At 53.0% G+C, this 20618-nt stretch overlaps 1 protein-coding gene across 3 annotated transcripts in view; it reads right to left on the bottom strand.

Annotated features, from left to right (window-relative positions):
• GRB10 (growth factor receptor bound protein 10) overlaps window positions 1–20618 on the bottom strand; it is a 131872-nt gene that overhangs the window by 106497 nt on the left and 4757 nt on the right. The window lies entirely within an intron of this gene.

A 20618-nucleotide genomic window follows, 5' to 3' on the forward strand; every position in this document is an offset into this window, starting at 1 on the left:
GCCGCAAGCAAGCTTGGGTCCCCCCAGAAAGAGCCCGTCGGCCTGGTCTCGGCCAGGCTCAGCCCCGGAGCAGCTCGTCTCCGCGCCTCAATTCCCTCAACTGTAAAGTGAGAAGAAAACAGCCCTGACCTCATGCCAGGATTAAATGATGCAGTCTTCACAGTGCTTCTCACAGAGCTGGCAGGCACATGACAGCCCTCAGAGATTAGACACAAGAAGGAGCTAAGGAGCGGGAGGAGGAGATAGCGGTGAACAAGGGAAAAGTAACAGATGTGTGTGTATCCACCAGCCCCACCCAGAGAAGGACCCAGAAGCCTGCCCAACACTGGCTTGCCGGGAGGGCCGCCAGGATGGAGCAGACAGAGCCAGAGGGGCCCATGTACTCTCTACACACTCCGGGTTTGCAATTTACAATGAGGAACATAAATTACTAACGTGATTTAGAATTTGTCTTTCTAGTAAGAAGCGCAGTTGTCAAGTTTCAGACCACTGGTCCTGCGTGCCTCTCCTCCCTTCCCAGCCCTCCCCCAAAAACCTCGCACTGAGTCTCTCGGGACTCTCAAGCACTGGATCCTCCCTTTGACCAAGAGCTGGCTCTCCCGCCCTTTCTAGGAATTCCAGAGAAATCACTGCTCTACGCCTAAAACAATGAGCCATTAAGGGCTTCAGCAAGTCACATGGACACGACTGAGGACGGGGTTCTGCTTCTAGCCGCGCGTCCAGACACGCGGGAAAGCCTCTGCCCCTCTGTTGTGTGGATGCCTTTGACCACTCTGAAAATAGCCCAGGATCAAAATGGGCCAAGTTGCGGGGCACACTCCAAAATCCAATATCCTCCAACCTTCAGAACTGTATGTTTTAAAGATAATCACACCCTTTCTTTCTTTGTATCCTTCAGTACGCTCCACGACTCACCACTGTGAGGCCTAGGTTAAAGGATGACAAGCGCACAGTAAACCAAAGTTCCCAAAGAGGTGAGTGAAAGGAGAGATCTTATTCAGGTGAGACAGTTTGCAAACCAGGGCAACACAGCCTCTGGTGGAAACCCAGCATGCACTCCACCGAGACAAAAGGGAGGCTGCCTTTTACAGAGAAATTTCCCAGTCAATTTTCCAATTGGTTCAATTTCATGCAAATGAAGTTTTCAAAATCATACAGTTCTGATTGTTCGGTAAGTATTGTGCATTCTGATTGGCCATTCTAGAACAGTTCTGATTGGTCAGTATCCAGCAGTTCTGACTGGTCGGTACAGACACAAATGAGACAAGTTATGTAGAACGAGGCAGGTCTCAGCCCGTTGGTTGAAAAAGGAAACCCGCACTCCCTTATGATGGTGGACTCACGTAGCTGGGAGCGGAGAATTCATTCTGAGGGTCTTCCAGTGTACAGAGCCATGAGAAGCCCCATCAGCAAATGTCCACTGGGCTCTTATTATTTTTAAAATGTAGGCTCTCGGTTGACCTTGGGGAGTCCATCTCAGCAGATAAATTCCTTCTTGGGGTTTCTATTAGCTGAATCTTAAGGAAAAAAATGGCCCCTCAGCTCCGAAAACCAAGATTTTAATAAGGACAGGGGACATGTGCAGTTTACCCAAAGCAAAAGTGGCTGGGAAACAGTGAACAGTGGTTTTCAGCTGCACAATTTCAATAGCTGGTAGGTCTGAGCACTGAGCCAGCAGACAGGCATGTCCAAAACTACTACTTAACAACTTAACCCACTTCTATTACCTTCTTAAATCTACCTCCATGACTTTTAATGCCTTTCCATTGTCTCCGTGTATTCAGTCGTCTCCCCCCCGCCCCCGCCCAGCCAGGTCAGCAGCTTGCTCAGGCCCCACTGACCTTGCGGTCCGGCCCCTAGATGTCTGGAGACCAGTGCCTACCAGCCCGGGTCCTGAGCCTCCATTTCCAGAAGCTACACCTGAATCTTGAAGGTACAGCAGGTCCTCAAATACCGTCATTTTGTTGAACGCTGTTTCGTGATAACATTGAGGAGGGGGAAGAAAAAGATGATTCTTGTCTGGGGCCATATCCTCCCTAGATCTGCGTGGACTTTCTCTGGGGACGTCGGTGTCCTCGCACACACCAAAGGTGTGCACGTGAGGGACTCAGCCTGTCTACATGGTCGTAGTCTGAGGCATGTGGGTGTGAGTGGCCCTGAGATGGAAGGTGTCCTGTCCAGGGTGGGGCCCCACCTTGTACCCTGAGTATTGGGAGAGGCTCGGGCTGCCTGACCCTGAACTGGAATAACCGGGTTGGAAAAGAATGATCTTACTTGTTTTTATTCATCTTTCTTAAACGTATGCGTAGCAACATTTATTTCATATTAGAAGTGCTTTGGGTCTTTCTGTAGAAGTTCAGTGATTTTTTTTTTTTTTTTTTGGCCAGAAGTATGCCATAGGAACCTAACTCTTGTTTATATCAAGTAGCCTCTGGTAGTATTGGTTTTGTTACACGTCATTTAGGTTAAAGTAAGTTTCCAAGAACCTACTGGTGACTGAACATGAGAGCTTACTGTCCTGGATAGGAAGGCACAGGTCTACCTGAAAAGTTGTCATGGATGGCATGTTTGTGTCCCCCCCAAATGCCTACGTTGAAGCCCAAACTCTCGGTATTGGGAGGTGGGGCCTTTGGGGGATCGCAGAGGAGGTCATGAGGGTGGGGTCCCCATAACGGGATTAGTGAGAGAACAGAGAGCTGGCTCGCTCTCTCTGTCTCTCTCCACTGTGTGAGGACACAGGGAGAAGGCGGCCCTCGGCAAACCAGGACCAGAACTCTCCCCAGACAACAGGTCTGCCGGCACCTTGACCTGGGCCTCCCGGCCTCCAGGACCATGACAGGTGAAGCCCCTGGTCTGTGGCGTTCTGTTACAGCTGTACAGACCACCCCACAAAACTGTTCACACAGGGAAGAAGCATGCATTTGTTGTTTCCTAACCTCACACTATAAATAGCCTGCCCCCCCTTTGGTCACCCACTCCTCCGAGAACAGGCTCTCCTCCGGCCACACAGTGGCTCGCTCGGGACACACAGGCTTCAGGGACTCTGAGAAAGCAGACTGTTCTGGTTTGGCACACAGAGGCGCTACGTTCTTCTGGATCCCATGTCCACCAGTTCCACCTCTGAGTCACAGTGTGGCAGCTGCCATGAGTGGTGCCCTCAGCTGACCCTCAGCTGTCGCCAAGTGCAGGTACAGCTTAGCCCCCACTGTGTCCCTTGGGGCCCAAGGAACAGCTCTTACGTGGTCTTATCAAGGGGCAGCTCTCAGATTTTCCCCTGCCAGTGAACCCAGCATGACGGGACGCGACTGCCCTGGTCCTGGTGTTCACGGACGTGACCCGCCGCAGGGCTGAAGACCCGACAAACCAGGACCAGCTCAGAGCAGACGCTCCCACCACATGCCACAGCTTTCTACCCATCCCCTCCACCGTTTCCTTCCCTTGCCGTGTACCAGGGGCCCATGTGAGCCTCTTGATGACACTGTCTGCCCTGCCTGGGATCTGGGAGGCCAGCTGAGTGAGCACAGGAACCCGTGATGCTCTGGGATCTGTAGTTCCTTCTCAGTCAAGGCGGGCCGTGGGCACGCACCAGCTTCTTACATGAGGATTCGACGGGACAGCTGCTTTGGGGGGAAAGGTTCTGCTTTCCGAAAACACAGACACAACAGCAACACTGCAAACGCTCCCAGGCTTGCCAGCCTCTCGGCACCCAGCACTTGCTCCCATCCGACTCACAGGGTGGATGTGCAAGGACGATACAAAGCCTGGGAGTGGCGCCTTGGCTGTTTTCCTTCCAGATAAAGGAAGTAAAAAGCCATGGTGTCACACATCATTGGAAAAGCCCAGGTGGGAAGCTGGTTATTCTGTTTTTACTTGGCTCTAGTAATTGTGTAGAAAAGGTAAAGACTAGCATTACTGCCTCCTCCAATCCCCAAATGACTCTCAATTTAGAATTACCCCAAAGAAAGGGAATATGCTTTCTGTGCCAGTCAGCAAGGCTTTTGCCGTAGAAGATGGGACGCCATCCCAAGGTCCCCATAACCCAGGGCTCTCGGCAGGCAGCTGAGCGGCGTGGGTTCCGTCCTTAACAATCACCTTCTTACACGTTTACCCTAGTCCCGACATTCATTGTTTCTTCTTTAAGTCACTCTACAAACATTTACTGAGTGTGCACTCTGGTCTCCATCATAGCGCTGTCACTTACAGAGCCTTCTAGAATACGGTCTCTGTCTTTTAGGGCAGAAGTGTGGCCAAATCTTGGCTGAGACCCTGTCATGAGAATATGGGAGGAGAAACCGGCTGTGGCTTGTATGACCACCACTCCTTTGATCAAGTCTGCAAGACCCATATGCACGTGTTGGGACACAAGCTGATGACTTGTTTTCCGGTATCTAGCAGGGGACCCTCAGCTACTGGTAATCCCCAGGGGGAATGACCCTAAACACCTGCTAACTTCTTTAGGTGTCCTAGCTCTTCACACAACATTGACCTCTCATGTCTGGAAAAGTTTGCCCCTTGGACTAGAGGCAAAGCCCAGGGGAAAAGGACAGCCGAAGCCCGCCTGAGCTCATGCGCATGCTCCCTGAAACAGTGACCATTCCTCATGCAGGTGGAGCCTCAGTGGGGACTGTGGGGGTTCCTCTGCAAAACTACCTCGGACTTCGGCTCCATCTAATCCACACTTAGCATCCATTTCTGAATTCTCCTCCTCTGGCCATGGAGCTATTAAAACAGTCCCAACAGACTAACTTCAAACGGTCTCCTACAAAGATTGTTCATCTAAATCTACAGAGATTTAGATTTTTTAAATTCTATTGTCTCCCATGCTTGTGATGTCAGGTGCTCAGAAAAGGTCAGAGCCATCACACCACACAGGAGGGCGGCCCCAGGGGAGGAAGGCTGTGTTGAGACCTGAGAAGGAATCTCAGGAATCTTCCATTTTGACCAAAACAACCTGCTTTAGCTACTGAAATAACTTCCCTGTGCAAATACAGATCACGTACTCCTCACGGCCATTACCCTCCCCCTCACCTCCCAAGTAAACTGTTTCTCAACACCTCTGCACGTCCCCGGGAAATGCTCTGTGGCTTGCCATACTTGCCCTGTGAGATATAATAAAAAAGAAATATTTGGTCTTTGTCCCAGTTTCTGGCACACGGCTCCTGAAACTCTTGGAATCTCACGAGTGAGGACTGTCTTTTGTACACTAATGAGATGACAGGTGGCTGGGGGCCCAAGATAACGTTGGGATGGGGGTCGGTCCCCAGAAAAGCCAAGTCATGATGAGAAAGTTGGACCTCTCAGCCCCACCCCTTGAGCTCCAGAGAGGGGAAGGGGCTGGCCATTGAGTTAATCACCAATGTCCAATGAGTTAATCAATCCTGCCTATGTAATGATACTTCCATGAAACCCCTGAAGGACAGGGCTCCGAGAGCTTGTGGGTTGGTGAATCCTCTGGGGTGCTGGAATGGCGGGATGCTTGGAGAGGGCAGGGAAGCGCTAGGAACCCCCCCCCCCCGCCCCGATCGCAGGCAGCTCTTCCATTTGGCTGTTCCCGAGTTGTATCCTTTATAATAAACTGATAAACGTTAAGTAAAGTGCCTTTCTGAATTCTGGGAACCACTCCAGCAATTCAGGAGAAGGGGACTGCAGGAACCCCCAGTTTACAGCCATTTGGTTCGCAGTACGGTGGCCTTGGACTTTGGCTGGCGTCTGAAGTGGGGCAGGCTTGTGGCGGTCAGGAGCCTTTTACCTGTGGAATCCGACACTAACTTCAGGTGGGTAGTGTCAGAATTAACCTGACTTATAGGACACCCAGTTGGTGTCCAGAGAGTTGGAGAATTGGTGTCAGGAGGAAAACCCTACACATCTGGTGTCAGAAGTGTTGCAAGCAAAAACAACTTAACCTGACAGAGACAAGCAGGTTACCTTCCACCTGTAGTCGGTCTTTCCACAGGGTTAGCTCTGGCCAGCTGTACCCACGCCACATGCTAAGGGTCCTGTGGCCCTGGACACCCCTCCGAGGCTCTGCGTGCCACGGGAAGGCAGGGGCAGCAACCCACAGATGCCAGCACGAACTGTGGCAGCAATACAGTGTGGCTCCCTCTGCCCTCCCACGTGTGACACTGCTGTCCCTTCTCAGCTCACCTTCTACGTGTCAGATACAAACCGCCAGCTGTGTTGTCTTCCAGGTCTCTGGGGATTAACTCTCCTATGACCCCAAATGCTCTTGGATGGTACTTAGGTGATGCTTGCCTCAGTGTCCTTTACAGACCCTTTAGTTCCCCCACCACTGATGTGTTCTGAGGACACACACTCAACCCTGATGGCCGACACACTGTAACCGTCCTGTGCACCACAGCCCCAGGCAGGCTGGGCAGAGCTTCCCGTCCACCCCCTCACTCCACCCGCTAGACTCACAGCTGACCAAAGGCAATCACCTCAACTAATTAAGATCAAGGTGCCACATCACTTCTGGCATTATCATCTCCATGCCACCCCATATTTTAACCCAAAAAGCACATGAGGCTTCAGCTCCCCCCCTCAATCTGGTGCTTAATAACTGCAGACCAGGTGTCCCTCCTGGGACACAGCTGAAGCGACAGAGACAAAAAGTCACCCAACAGCACTGAGGGGGCCCTGGCAGGACGCCTGCATCTTCACAAGTGAGGGGGTCCTGTACGGCCGGGCTCAGGGGAGACCCCGTACCTCAGGGCCTTCCCCACCCCACATCAGCGCCTCTGGCTGGGGACCCTCCCACTTGGAACCCCAGCTTGGCTCGACCTCATGCGCTGGTGACCACACCCTCCATCTGTGAGGTCAAAATCACTGTCGAGGCACGAAGATGTTATTTGGCCTTTCCCTCTTCTCATTAGCATTTTGGAACTGAGAAATAGTTATTTTTCCTTAAAAGATGTTACTTATGTTTATGTATAATGGGCTTATTATTTTTACGGAGGAATAGATGTCTATTTTAAATTCCAGTCTTTATTTCTAAAGTGGCACAGACCAATACATATGGCCACATCAACACAAGCTCTTCAGGGTCTTCAGCCATTTTTAAGAGTGTCCAGGGGTTCTGGAAGCAAAAAGTGTGAGAACTGCAGCCTCTACAGCCTGACCCCGCCTTGGCGGTGTCCCCCGGGGCACCGGGCCGTGCCAGCAGCCAGGACTTGGCCGTGGAGCCTGGGACAGTCTGAGCCACCACCGGGACACTGAGGTGGCCGCCCATGCAGCTGTTCAGAGAAAGTGTGGAGACTTCCTCGTTCAGAAAAGATTTTCTTAGTAACAATATGGAGTTTCAGACCTTTTCAGCCGAGACCTGGGCCCTGTACATAAATGTCCCTGACCAGAACCCCTGGGGACAGCATTCCATCCCGGAGGGCAGCTCTGAACAGGGCATCCCGGGAGGTTGTGACCTTGAACAGTGGCTCAACTATGTGGCCCAAAGGCTTATCCTGCATGGTTCTGGCAAGACGCACGTCTCTGAGTCATTTAGAACATTCTTCCCTGCCTCCGGAATAAGCCACCAAGAGGGGAGAGTCAGAGGGAAAATGTCACATGTCCAGTATTTCCAGTTTTCTAGCAGAGCTCTAGTGCTGGCCTCCCTGGGGCTCCTGACACAGACACCAGCGTGTCACCATCTGCCCTCTCCCTCTCCCATGTGAAACTGGGGGCCCAAGCTCAGCAGCACACGTCAGCACACGGTGAAATCTCCCCACTGAGAAAACACAGATGTTCTCAATTAATGCTGGCCCCGGCTGTTTGCTTCCTTCTGCTTTAACTGTGTGACGTGGGAGCCCACAGCCCATGTGGAACACTCTGTGGGGGACAGAGAGGGACTGTCTCCCCGACCTCCTCAGAGCTGCCCACCCTCGCCTGCTGCGGGATCACCACTCCCAGGACTGAGCACACGCTTACCAGGGGGAAAGAGGATCTATTTCTGACCTCAGAACGTGAGACTTACTCTTCTAAATGGGGCACGGACCTTTATAATACCCGTTGCTGCTATCCATAAAGACTCAGCACCCTGCAAGGAGAGAGGAAAAAACTAGTGTGCTGAACATACAGTTCTCACCTTCGGGAAGCCAGATCGACCCTGAGAGGTTATTAAAAAGTCAAATGAACTGAAACGGCATGTGTGTGCCCCGGAACCTGGCACAGGAAGAAGTAACAGAGACTAAGCGAGACTGTGATGGAGACATCGAGCAACTCACGTGGCCTCCTTCACGCCGTAACAGCCCCAGGATCTCCAACATTCTGAGAAATGAAGATGGGGTACAATCGCAAGAGTCGTGGTGCCACCTCAGGTCCTTCCCTCCAAAACCTGGAAACCCAAGGTCTTTGCTGCAATACTCAAAGCTATGAGATGGCCACCACGTCTGATCAACTGATACAGCATTACAACACAGGACAAAATATTATCACCTATGGTTCCAAATTTCACAGCTTCTAGACCATTCTGAAGCCACAAGTCCCAGGACTACAAACAACATGGAATCTTTCCTGAAAAACTCCCCCAGGAAAAGGGAATCAAAGACCTACTCTGTGCGAGGCACTGGGAAATGAATTTACTTACATTTTCCTTCAATATTTCCGAACCCTGACAGTAAAGAATGAACACCCTCAGAGAGAGTCCCTCTTGGTCCACGTCCCCTTCATTAGAGGGAGTGGGATTTTGGTGGAAACACATCCCCTCTCCCTTCTTCCTTCTATGACGGTACCCAGGGTCCAAAGAACGTGTGGCTTGGGGTCCGAAGACATGAGAGAGTAGTCCTAACTCTTCTGCTAATGCCCCCTTCATCCTGGACAAGGAGTTTGGCTGTGAGAAGCTCCCATTTCCTCATCTATAGAAGGAAGACGCTCTCTCTCCCTCCCTTGTGGGGCTGTGCCGAGGATCAAATGCAGCCGTGGAAGCTCAGTGCAAGGGGGGAGGACAGCACCGCCCAGTCTCATTCTTGTTCTCCTCCTGCTCAGACAGCAGCCCGATATCTCATGCCCGCGGATTCTGGAGTCATGTGGAAAAATGCAGACACCTCTCCGTCATCCCACCATGACAAGAGCACGACTATCAAGAGGCCCAGAACAACCAATTCCGGTTTTGGTGTTTTGTAAAAGGTTCTTCTAAATACAATTTACTCTACAAATGTTCCCATCTAAGGAATCTTCCTTAAAGCTTCGGAAGACAGGATGATAGAGAAATAAAGGGCAAAACAGCTCTAAGATACACACACACACACACACACACACACACACACACACACACCAGCAAAATGGAAGAAGTACTTCTTTATCAATAACTAGGTGTAAATGATTAAACCCTCCAAACGAAAGGCAGAGATTGGCAGAATGGAGGGGAAAAAACCAAAAAAACAAATACATAATCCAATGATATGCTGTCTACAAGAGACTCATTTCAGATCAAAAGATACAATCAGATTAAAGTAGAAAGATGGAAAAGATATTTCATGTTAACAGTAACAAAGAGAGTTAACTACACTAACATCAGCCAAAATATACTTCAAGTGTAAACTGTTACAAAGACAAAGAAGGGCATTATGTACTGAGACGGGTCAATTCACCAAAATTATGTAACAATTATAAACAAATATGCACCAAAAATCAGAGCCCCAAAAGGTATGAGGCAAACACTGGCAGAACTGAAGGAAGAAATGGGCAGTTCTAGAATGATGTCGAAGACTTTACTACTCCACTTTCGGTAATGGATTGAGCACCCGCCTGAAGATGAATAAGGAAACAGAACTTGAACAACACTATAAAATACTTGCATATCCCAGACATGCAGAACACGCCACCCAATCACAGAAGGATACACATTTCTTCAAGTGAGCATGGAAGGTCCTCAGGAATAAACCATACGTTAGGCCACAAAAGAAATCTTAACAGATTAAAAAAACAAAAACAAAAAAGATGAAGTCATAAAAAGTATCTTTTCCAACCACAATAAAATGAAACTAGAAATCCACAGCAGAAGTAAAACTGGAAAATTTAAAAATATGTGGAAATTAACACACTCGTTAAAAATCAATGGTGGAAGAAGAAATCACAAGAGAAATTTTAAAATGTCTTGAGACAAATGAAAACAGAAACACAACATGTCAAAATTTATGGGGTGCTGCAAAAGTGATAATAAGGAATTTTACAGCTATCAATGCTTCCTTTAAAAAAGAGAAAGATCTCAAATAACTTAAATTTATACCTCATAGAACCACAAAAAGAAAAAAAATTTAAACCAAAATCGAGTAGAAGAAAGGAAAGAGTAAAGATGAGAGTAATGATAAATAAAATATAATAAAAAATAAATATAATAAAAGAAAAGCAACTAGGAAAAAAAAAATCAACAAAACCAAAAGTTGGTTCTTTGAAAAGATCAGCAAAATTGACAAACCTTTAACTAGGATAAATTCTAGAAACACACCATCTACCCAAACAAAATCATGAAAAACAGAAAATCTGAATAGATCTATAACTAGTAAGGAAATTAAATTAATAATCAAAAGCCTCCTAATGAAGAAAAGCCATGGACTCAGTGGCTTCATTGAAGAATTCTATTAACTATTTGAAGAAATATTCAGATCAACCCTTCCCAAACTCTCCCCAAAGACTGAAGGATGGAACACTTCCTAACTCATTCTATGAAGCAAGCATTATCCTGATACCAAAGCCAAAGATACTAAAAGAAAACTATAGACCAATATCCATGATGAATACTGATGCAAAAGTCCTCACCAAAATACTTACAAACCAAATTCAGCAGCATATTTAAAGAACTATACAGCTGACCTAGCGGGACTTACTCATGGAATGCAAGGATAGTTCAGCATATGGAAAGCAATTAGAGTAATAGAATGAAGGGGGAAAAATGCATGATCATCTCATTTGATGGAGAAAAAGAACTTGAAAAATTCAACACCCTATCATGATAGCAGCACTCAGTAAACTAGGAATAGGTGGTATCTTGGTCTGTTCAGGACACTACCAAAATACCACAAACTGGAGAGCTTATGAACAACTGAAATGTATTGCTCAAGGTTCTAGAGGTTGGACGGCCAAGATCAGGGAACCAGCCTGGTCAGTTGATGACTCTCTTCCAGGTCATAGACTTCTCCTTGTACCCTCACATGGCAGAAGGAGCTAGCAAGCTCTGTGACGTCCCTTTTATAAGGGCACGACTCCCATTCATGAGGGCTGAACCCTCATAACCCAATCATCTCCCAAAGGCCCCATCTACTAGGATTTCCACGTAGGAATTGGGTTGGGGGAGGGCACAAACCTTTCTAAGCATTCTCTTATCATAAACAAAAGAGAAAGCACCACACAAAACCCATGGGGACCCAAGTAAATGTCAAAGCAGGACACTGTGCAAATATTTACAGAGGGAATAAAGTACGGCCACTAAGAATGCCACTTGTAATAACGCAGGGCCATTCGCTGAAAAATTCTTGGCAAAATTCCTAGATTAAGTAATAGCATTAGCAATAGCCCTTACAGGATAAAGTGTCCTTTTCAGGGACTTTCTAGAGAAAAAGAAACTGAAAATAAAATGGAGGAAATGTATTAAGACCTCAGTGCATGGAGTGTGGCTGTCTGCTCAGCAGCATGAGCACCACCCAGGTGGACAGAAATATCTTCTCAGGCTCCACCCCAGACTCACTGAATTAGAATCTCCATTTTAATACAATCTTTAGAAGATACAGGCACATATTAAAGTTTACGAGGTACTGTTTTCAGACACTGTTAATATTTAACTCATGTCAGTACTGAAATTTGTCAGCACCCTCCAGAAAAATAAGTGAAAGATACATGTATATCACTTCTTAGTTGTTAAATTGACCCACGCGATCCCTCAGCTTACCACCCCTTACTCCACAGATATCACTATTCTAAATGTAAGTGCTTTGGGACAGACAGGTGATAGACTGGCTCCCAAACACCTGTTGAATGAATGACTGAACAGGTCCCTGTCAAAGCCATCCAGAGCCTTCCTCGAAACTCTTGTCCCAGGTGAGCGCTCAACAACTTCTGGGAGCTGCATGGCCATCCATCGGTGGCACAAGCAAATGACCAAATGAGCCGCCAACACTATGCTGACCACTCTCAGAAGCTGGCTCCCAGATACATCCAAGGAGAAAATTATGTACAGGTGACGTAAAGGAACCATCAATACATTTAGGATTTTCTTCCCTCCCTTGTATCAGATTCGAGCCAGGAGCATCTTGAGCTCAGCTGTGACCCTTCCCGATACCTACAGGCAAATCCCCACAGGCCAGGAGAGGTTCTGGGGAAGACAGGTCTAGACCCCCTGCCCAAGGGACAGAGAAAAAAGGGAAAGGACAGGTAAGTGGGCTCAGTATAGACCTCTTGGTCTCTAATCTAAGGCGCTGCTCAGCGTTTTCCTGTCCCTTTAATTTAACCTCTCCCAGCTGTGGGAGGACAAAGCCACTCCACACAGGAGGGAAGGGGACATTTTTCCTGATAAATCCAAATGAACTTCATGGAAAGGGTTCAGGTACCTGTAGGGCTTGAGATGGGTTAGAACTTCGGGGGTGATTTCGTACCAGTGAATTCTATGAACTACAAGTAAATCAGGCACATCACCCCAATTTTGGATTTGCCGCGTGGCCATGCCAAATGCTGGGCATGCTTCTTGCTGTGCTGCCCTGGGTGGTGCTGGGTGACCCTCGGGACCGGGCCAACTTCTTTTTAAGTCTGATGGAAAAGAAAGAAACAAGAAGGTCCACACAATGGCCTCTTTTCACACATTTTCCCAGACCTACAGGGTCCCAAGGCTCAGACCACCCTCATGCCACCTCGTCCTGCCCTTGACCTGGTTAGGCAATAATTGTGACTGGTGGGAGCTGCTAAATTTCTGACCTGAGCACCAGAAGCCCAAGTGGTCACAAGGCCCAGAACATAGGCCCTGAGCGGGGGTGAGTTCTAAACAAAGAATAACTTCTTAAGCTTTGTTCCCATAAAAGTCACCGGGCTGCTTCATAAAGATGTGAGATTCCCGGTCTCAACCCTGGAAAGTCAGCTTCAGAGGTGAGAGCAGGGCCTGGGCATAGGCACTGAGAAGGAGGGGCTTCAGAGGTCACACCTTGACACTGCCTGGTCTTACCTGTACATTCCTCCACCTGGGCATTATCCGAGTGTAACCTGCCCCTTCTGAAAGGAATGTGCACGTGTTCCTGTCCATGCAAGTTTCCTGAGACATTCTTACTAAATCACAGACCACACCCCAAGACGCTGCTCGGCTCCTGCGCGACCACGATGGTTGAGCGTCGATGAATGTTGAAATGTTGCCAAACTCCAAAATTCAAAAGACTCAGTGTTCTCTGTAAGTTCCGAAACCCAGCTCTGGGTGGTAATTAAGTGACGGCTCAAAGACCGAGGGACGGAGATCCTTAGATGACGCTTAGAAAACTCCCATTTTTATTCCTCCATTCTGAAATTCCTCTAACTTCCTGGGAACCAACAGTGCGAGTCCCCTGAGTGCTACCTGCGGTGTTCTTTCTCAGTTAGTGTGCACCACCCTCTATCCCACACGGTGGTGCCTGGCGTCTCTGCTTCACTGGCACAGGGACAAGGGACAAGAGGTGCCCCCCCTCCGTGCCCCCTGTGCACGAACACCACAGCCCACAATGGAACTGTGCTGCAGTGTATGGTTGCCTGCCCCCCAAATCGGAAATGCATGTTCTTCTGAGGGTCTTTCCCACCTTTATGTGTGTGAGCACTGGGGAGGAGAAAATACCATAATCCCCGCTCCCCTGCCACCCCGCAGACCCACCCAACACACAGAGTACGTGAGTCCTGGACTAAAATGACACCCCTGCAAGCCCCACGGAAAACAAAGGGGCAGAGAGCTGCAAGAGACCAAAGGCAGCGCCTAGCCCTAGGGCCACTTCTGAGCTGACTCCCTGCGGCCTAGCACTTCTGGGCATCACCCTGTCAAATCCCCGTGGTGGTCACTTTCATACCAACAGAGAACAGTGGGCAGGCACCCACTCCTCCAGCACCCAGTGAGGAGTGAGGCCATTGGTTGGGCAGAGCAGACAGCAGCTTCTGTGGACAAGAGCTACCTGTGCGCAGGCGTCTCCAAGACCGTGATCAACACCCTGAGGGACTCCTGCCACCCACCAACAAATGGCAGCTGATCGAAGGGACAGTCAACGTGTGAAACAGGTGATGTGTTTCTCTGCAGAGCCAAGGCCAGAAGGTACCACCTGTGTCAGGGGCGGTGAGCTCAGCTCCATTAGGAGTGTGAGGTCTCCCCACACCCTGTCACTTCACCTGAATCGTCTGATAGGGTCCCTGCATGGCAGTGGACGAGCTTTGGAGAAAGAGGAAATGTGACAAGATGTGTCCATCCCAGGCGTTTCTAGCAGACTACATGTGCCATCAAGGTGTAAAAGAAGTCCAGGTAGGCCTTGGGATTCATTTTGGGGCAGAGGAAAGGGTCCCTCTCCCCCAAGTCCCCATCTGCTCCTTTCCCCGGCTGCACCGCCACCCACCGCCCGCCGCTTGTCTAAGAGATGGAGGCGGGTTTATCTGGGTGCAGGTGTTACTTGTTACACATTAAACAATTAAGATTAGAAATGGTTACATAACCGCTTCCCACCGCCGACATCCAACAGGCGGGGGGATCCGGGGCTCCGACCGGCGAGCGGCGCCTGGGAGGAGACGCGGTCGCTCGCATCCGCTGGACCACGCGGCCCGGGGCGGCCGGCGTGTGGAAGGACCACAGAGCCCCGCCGCGGCCGCGAGCGCCGGTGCACCCGGCGGCGCGTGGAAGGACCACAGAGCCCCGCCGCGGCCGCGAGCGCCGGTGCACCGGGCGGCGCGTGGAAGGACGACAGAGCCCCGCCGCGGCCGCGAGCGCCGGTGCACCGGGCGGCGAGTGGAAGGACGACAGAGCCCCGCCGCGGCCGCGAGCGCCGGTGCACCGGGCGGCGCGTGGAAGGACCACAGAGCCCCGCCGCGGCCGCGAGCGCCGGTGCACCGGGCGGCGCGTGGAAGGACCACAGAGCCCCGCCGCGGCCGCGAGCGCCGGTGCACCGGGCGGCGCGTGGAAGGACCACAGAGCCCCGCCGCGGCCGCGAGCGCCGGTGCACCGGGCGGCGCGTGGAAGGACCACAGAGCCCCGCCGCGGCCGCGAGCGCCGGTGCACCGGGCGGCGCGTGGAAGGACCACAGAGCCCCGCCGCGGCCGCGAGCGCCGGTGCACCGGGCGGCGAGTGGAAGGACCACAGAGCCCCGCCGCGGCCGCGAGCGCCGGTGCACCGGGCGGCGCGTGGAAGGACGACAGAGCCCCGCCGCGGCCGCGAGCGCCGGTGCACCGGGCGGCGAGTGGAAGGACCACAGAGCCCCGCCGCGGCCGCGAGCGCCGGTGCACCGGGCGGCGCGTGGAAGGACCACAGAGCCCCGCCGCGGCCGCGAGCGCCGGTGCACCGGGCGGCGCGTGGAAGGACCACAGAGCCCCGCCGCGGCCGCGAGCGCCGGTGCACCGGGCGGCGCGTGGAAGGACCACAGAGCCCCGCCGCGGCCGCGAGCGCCGGTGCACCGGGCGGCGAGTGGAAGGACGACAGAGCCCCGCTGCGGCCGCGAGCGCCGGTGCACCGGGCGGCGTGTGGAAGGACGACAGAGCCCCGCTGCGGCCGCGAGCGCCAGTGCACCGGCCGGCGTGTGGAAGGACCACAGAGCCCCGCCGCGGCCGCGAGCGCCGGTGCACCGGGCGGCGAGTGGAAGGACCACAGAGCCCCGCCGCGGCCGCGAGCGCCGGTGCACCGGGCGGCGAGTGGAAGGACGACAGAGCCCCGCCGCGGCCGCGAGCGCCGGTGCACCGGGCGGCGAGTGGAAGGACCACAGAGCCCCGCCGCGGCCGCGAGCGCCGGTGCACCGGGCGGCGAGTGGAAGGACGACAGAGCCCCGCCGCGGCCGCGAGCGCCGGTGCACCGGGCGGCGAGTGGAAGGACGACAGAGCCCCGCTGCGGCCGCGAGCGCCGGTGCACCGGGCGGCGCGTGGAAGGACGACAGAGCCCCGCTGCGGCCGCGAGCGCCGGTGCACCGGGCGGCGAGTGGAAGGACCACAGAGCCCCGCCGCGGCCGCGAGCGCCGGTGCACCGGGCGGCGCGTGGAAGGACGACAGAGCCCCGCCGCGGCCGCGAGCGCCGGTGCACCGGGCGGCGCGTGGAAGGACCACGGAGCCCCGCCGCGGCCGCGAGCGCCGGTGCACCGGGCGGCGCGTGGAAGGACCACGGAGCCCCGCCGCGGCCGCGAGCGCCGGTGCACCGGGCGGCGCGTGGAAGGACCACAGAGCCCCGCCGCGGCCGCGAGCGCCGGTGCACCGGGCGGCGCGTGGAAGGACGACAGAGCCCCGCCGCAGCCGCGAGCGCCGGTGCACCGGGCGGCGCGTGGAAGGACGACAGAGCCCCGCCGCGGCCGCGAGCGCCGGTGCACCGGGCGGCGCGTGGAAGGACCACGGAGCCCCGCCGCGGCCGCGAGCGCCAGTGCACCCGGCGGCGCCGGCAGCGGCCGCGCAGGACTTGCCGCACGGTGTCGCTGCGCCACCGCGGATGGGATGGGCGCCGGCGGCCGCTGCGCATGGCGCTGCGCAGACCGGGAGAGGCGCCGCGGGACCGCACGCTCCGCGGACCCGTGAGCTGCGCGCGCGGCGTGGGAGCCCGGGCCTCAGCGCCCCGACACCGCCCGGTGTGCGCCACGGCCGGGAAGCGGCAAAGCTTCGCGGCAAGGGCGGGACCCCCGCGCCTCCCGAAGGCGCCCGTGGGACCCGCCCCAGCTCTGCAGCCGCGACGCTACAGCGCAGCCGGCCCCGCGCGCCGCGGACCGGACCCCTGAATGTCAAGACGGCACTTCTGAGGAAGGCGTGGAGGAGAGCACGGCCAGGGCCACGCGCGCCCCGGGAGTCGCGGGAACAAAGCCCGGCGGCGTGACGCCGTTGTGCCCAGAGCCCCCGAGGGTCCTCCGCTGCACGATTCCAGACCCCTGGTTCTCAGGGCAATGCAGAGGGCCGCCTGCTCGCTCCAGGGCCCCGAGACCTGCCCCGCGGGCCACCTCCACTCTGATGGGAGAGGACACACACGCACTGGCCACGCTCCAAGCCCCAAAGACTTCTGACCCGCCCGTGAAACGATGCAGAGCACCGCGCCGGCGGGAAATGTCAGGCTCATCACCAGTCAGACATGTGACAGGCCAGTACAGGAGACCCCAACTCCCAGACAAGGAGTGAAGAAACAGCAGATATTCACCCTAAGAGAAAGGGGCTCCAGGTGATCAGACCCATGTTCTTTTCATATGTAAAGTCGATCAAATAAAAGCAGATTTGAGGCAGGTTCTGAGAGCAGCCACGGGTGGAGTGTGCACCCCAAAATGGAGGGCAACAAGCCTTTCGCAGTCGGGGCAGATCACCATGGGCCTGGGCTGCTCCCGGAGGTAGAGAGCAGCAGAGTAAACCAAGGCAAAAAACCAACCCTGAGAATCTAGGAGACATCAAGGTGCAGACAGAGGAACTTGCCCAAGGTCCTGAGCAAGTTACCTGCAGTCCCCAGCTTTCCCCTGGGACTCTTGCAGCCTCCAGAGTGCGAAGAGCAGGTCCCCAGGGCTGAAGGGCCTCCTCGGTCACACGCCCCTAGACAGATCCCAGGGCTCCCAGCTCAAAGCAGCTGGTCCGGATGTGGGAGAGCAAGAGGGAAGAGGAGAGGGAACAATGACAGGCAAGGAATCCAGAACAACCAGCCCTGTGCGGCGTGCCTGCCCTCCCCCCAACCCCTGCTTCCCCAGGCTCACACACCCGAATAACATACGCACATAAGTTCATGCCGCTGCAGACTCTGAGTTCTGGGTAACCAGACACAAACACACAGAAAACTTTTAAAATAAATAAATAATGCAAAAACCGGAGAGGACAAACTTCAGGAAAAAGTAAAACAAAAACATACGCAAAAAATACCTCCAAAAAGAAATTAAGGGGAAAAAGAGCTGTGTCTCTAAAAACCAGGGATATTATGCCATTAAAGTAAGAATAAGAGTTTTAGGTGATGATGTTGGGTCATTGTAGGTTCACTGACTACAACACGTCTCTCATTCTGGTGGGGGAGGCAGTGGAGGTTGGGGGCAGGAGGTATATAGGAAATCTCTGTATTTTTCCACTCAATTTTTTTTGCAGTGGATCTACAATTGCTCTAAAAACTAAAGTCTATTTAAAAAAGAATAATCAAAAAAGAAAGAGATCCTTAGAAATTAAAAATGAAAATAGAAATTTAAAATCCACTAGAAAAGTCAGAGTCAAGTTGAGATGCCCCACAAGCCAGAACAAGGCAATAGTCACAGAACAGGGGATAAAAGATAGAGAACCAGTTCAGGCTGCTAACCACCAAACAAAAGCCATTCTTACAGGAGAAAAGAGGAAAACGGAAGAAAAGAAATTAAAGAATTAATTCAAAAACATGTCCCAGCCCCAAAGGATCTGAGTTTCCGGTTTGAGGGGCTCTGGACATAACAAGTAGGACAGATCAAACCCCCAACAAGGCTCATTTTCAAGGAATTTCCAAACAGAGACACAAAGAATACCCTACAAGCTTCCAGACATGAAAAAGGGCAACAACAACAACAACAAACCCTGAAAATTGTTCATATAAAGAATCAAGAACCCTATTAGCCTTATTCAAAGCCGCATTCCGCCTAAAGACAATGGCAGCCCTTGCCTTTTTGAGGGAAAGCAAATGTCCAACGTAGAAATCTATTCTCGGACAGACTATTAGTTCTGAGTGGAGAATAAGGACATTTTCAGACATGCAAGGTCTCAAAAAATCTGCACGCACCTCCTTTTTGGAAGTTATTATGGAATGTTCGCCATCAAATTTTGGAAGGAAACCAGGCAAAAGGAGTCACAAGATCCAAGAGAAAGGCAAAGGGCACCCTCCCCGGGATGATGGAGAAGGAAGACTCCAGGAGAGCAGGAGCCCCAAAGGCACAGGAGAGGTTGTTTCCAAAAGATAAAACTGGCCGAAAACCCAGGGTGTGTGAAAGGACATTTGCACAACTGTGTCAGTTTGCAGTGGGGGTGGGGGTGAGGAGTGATACGTTCATAAAGGACTAAGCAGAAGCGAAAACAACTCCAGGAGAAGACAAAATGTGCTGCAAGACAGAAGAAGGCATCGCTATGCACGCAGGGCTTGCCAGGAGCGGCGTTTTGCGGCTGTCACGGCAGCAGCAGCAGTACTGCTGGTCCAGCCATGTCACCAGGAGCGGGGACCAGGAGAGGGCAGTGGACGAGGGGGATGGGACAGAGGCCCAACTCCTCCCCTCCCAGGCAGGGACTTCAGAACACATGGGACGCTGGGGGCTGGCAGGGCGGGCTGGGATTGCAACGCATTTCACAGACATCTGCTTAAAAATGGACGTAAAGACAGGAAAACACCAACGGATAATCCTGGTGACTTCTGGGGAATTGAGCCTTTATGCACATATATTACTCTGATTAAAAACATCAAACCAAACTTAGAAACAGTTTGCCCTGAGAGGGGAGGGATTAGAACGCCAGGTGACCCCTCAACCGGACAGAACTTGTGTGGTGAGGCCAGGCCAGCAGGAGACAGGCCCCGCCTGGGGGGGAGGGGGCGGCCACTCCAGAGGCGCCTGCGTCTACTGAGTCCTCACAGGCTCCGGCGAGGGGACATGGGCCAGGCCCAGCCTGCGATGAAGGGGTGACCCCGCGAGGGAAGGCCTTCCTGCCTTATCGTCCTCCAGGGGCTTAGGTGTCAGAGTCTCATTTCCTGGAGGGGGTTCCATGCAATCCACAGCTCTTCAGAGAAGGGAAGAGCATTCTAGAAAGCTACCTGCAGGCTCTTAGGCCACCACCCGCAGCCTGTGCCGGCCATACTGGCCACTTAGAGGGCTCTGGACAGCACCCAGCCCCACCTTCCGCCTGCTGGGAGCAGCACTTCCGAGGAGGCGCCCAGATTTACAGCAAGCCGTCGTCCTTGGCCAAAGGAGACTTCCGACATGCATGAGCCCACTGCACACACTTCTGAGCTTAAAAGTTACTCGGTTCATAGTAGCTGTTGGTCACTGTGGGTTTCCTGGAGCAGGGAATCCTAAAATTATTACGACTATTAGATACGTGGTATTATAAAATGTTTATATTAAAGGGAGTTCTCAACTCATAAAAGGTTGGAAGAAACCACTGCCCAGACACTCTGAGGGATGAAAGTTAAGAAAACAAGTAAGTAAACCAGAGGCCCAGCTCATCAGAGAAGTGAGTCCTTGCAGGGTCTCTCCTCCAAGAGCGTCTCACGTAGGACCCAGGCAGCTTGCGGCGAGTGGCGCTGGGTCCTGCCTGTGGGCGCCCGCGTGAGCGGCTGAGAGAGCAGGTACAGAGGGGGCCCCAGGCGCCGCTGGTGGTTGTCTCTGTCAGAGGCCCTCCCTCCTGGAGCTCCTGGTGTGACACGCCTGACAGCGTACAGATGGGGCCAGACAGACCGCGGCCCCTCCATGCAGTCCCATTTCACAGTGAAGCACGGAGCCCAGCCGCCAACCCTGCTGCCAGCTGTGGTGACAAAGACATTTTATGATGAGGGCGAAAGC

Source organism: Rhinolophus hipposideros (assembly GCF_964194185.1).
Source record: "Rhinolophus hipposideros genome assembly, chromosome: 18".
Classification (NCBI taxonomy): domain Eukaryota; kingdom Metazoa; phylum Chordata; class Mammalia; order Chiroptera; family Rhinolophidae; genus Rhinolophus; species Rhinolophus hipposideros.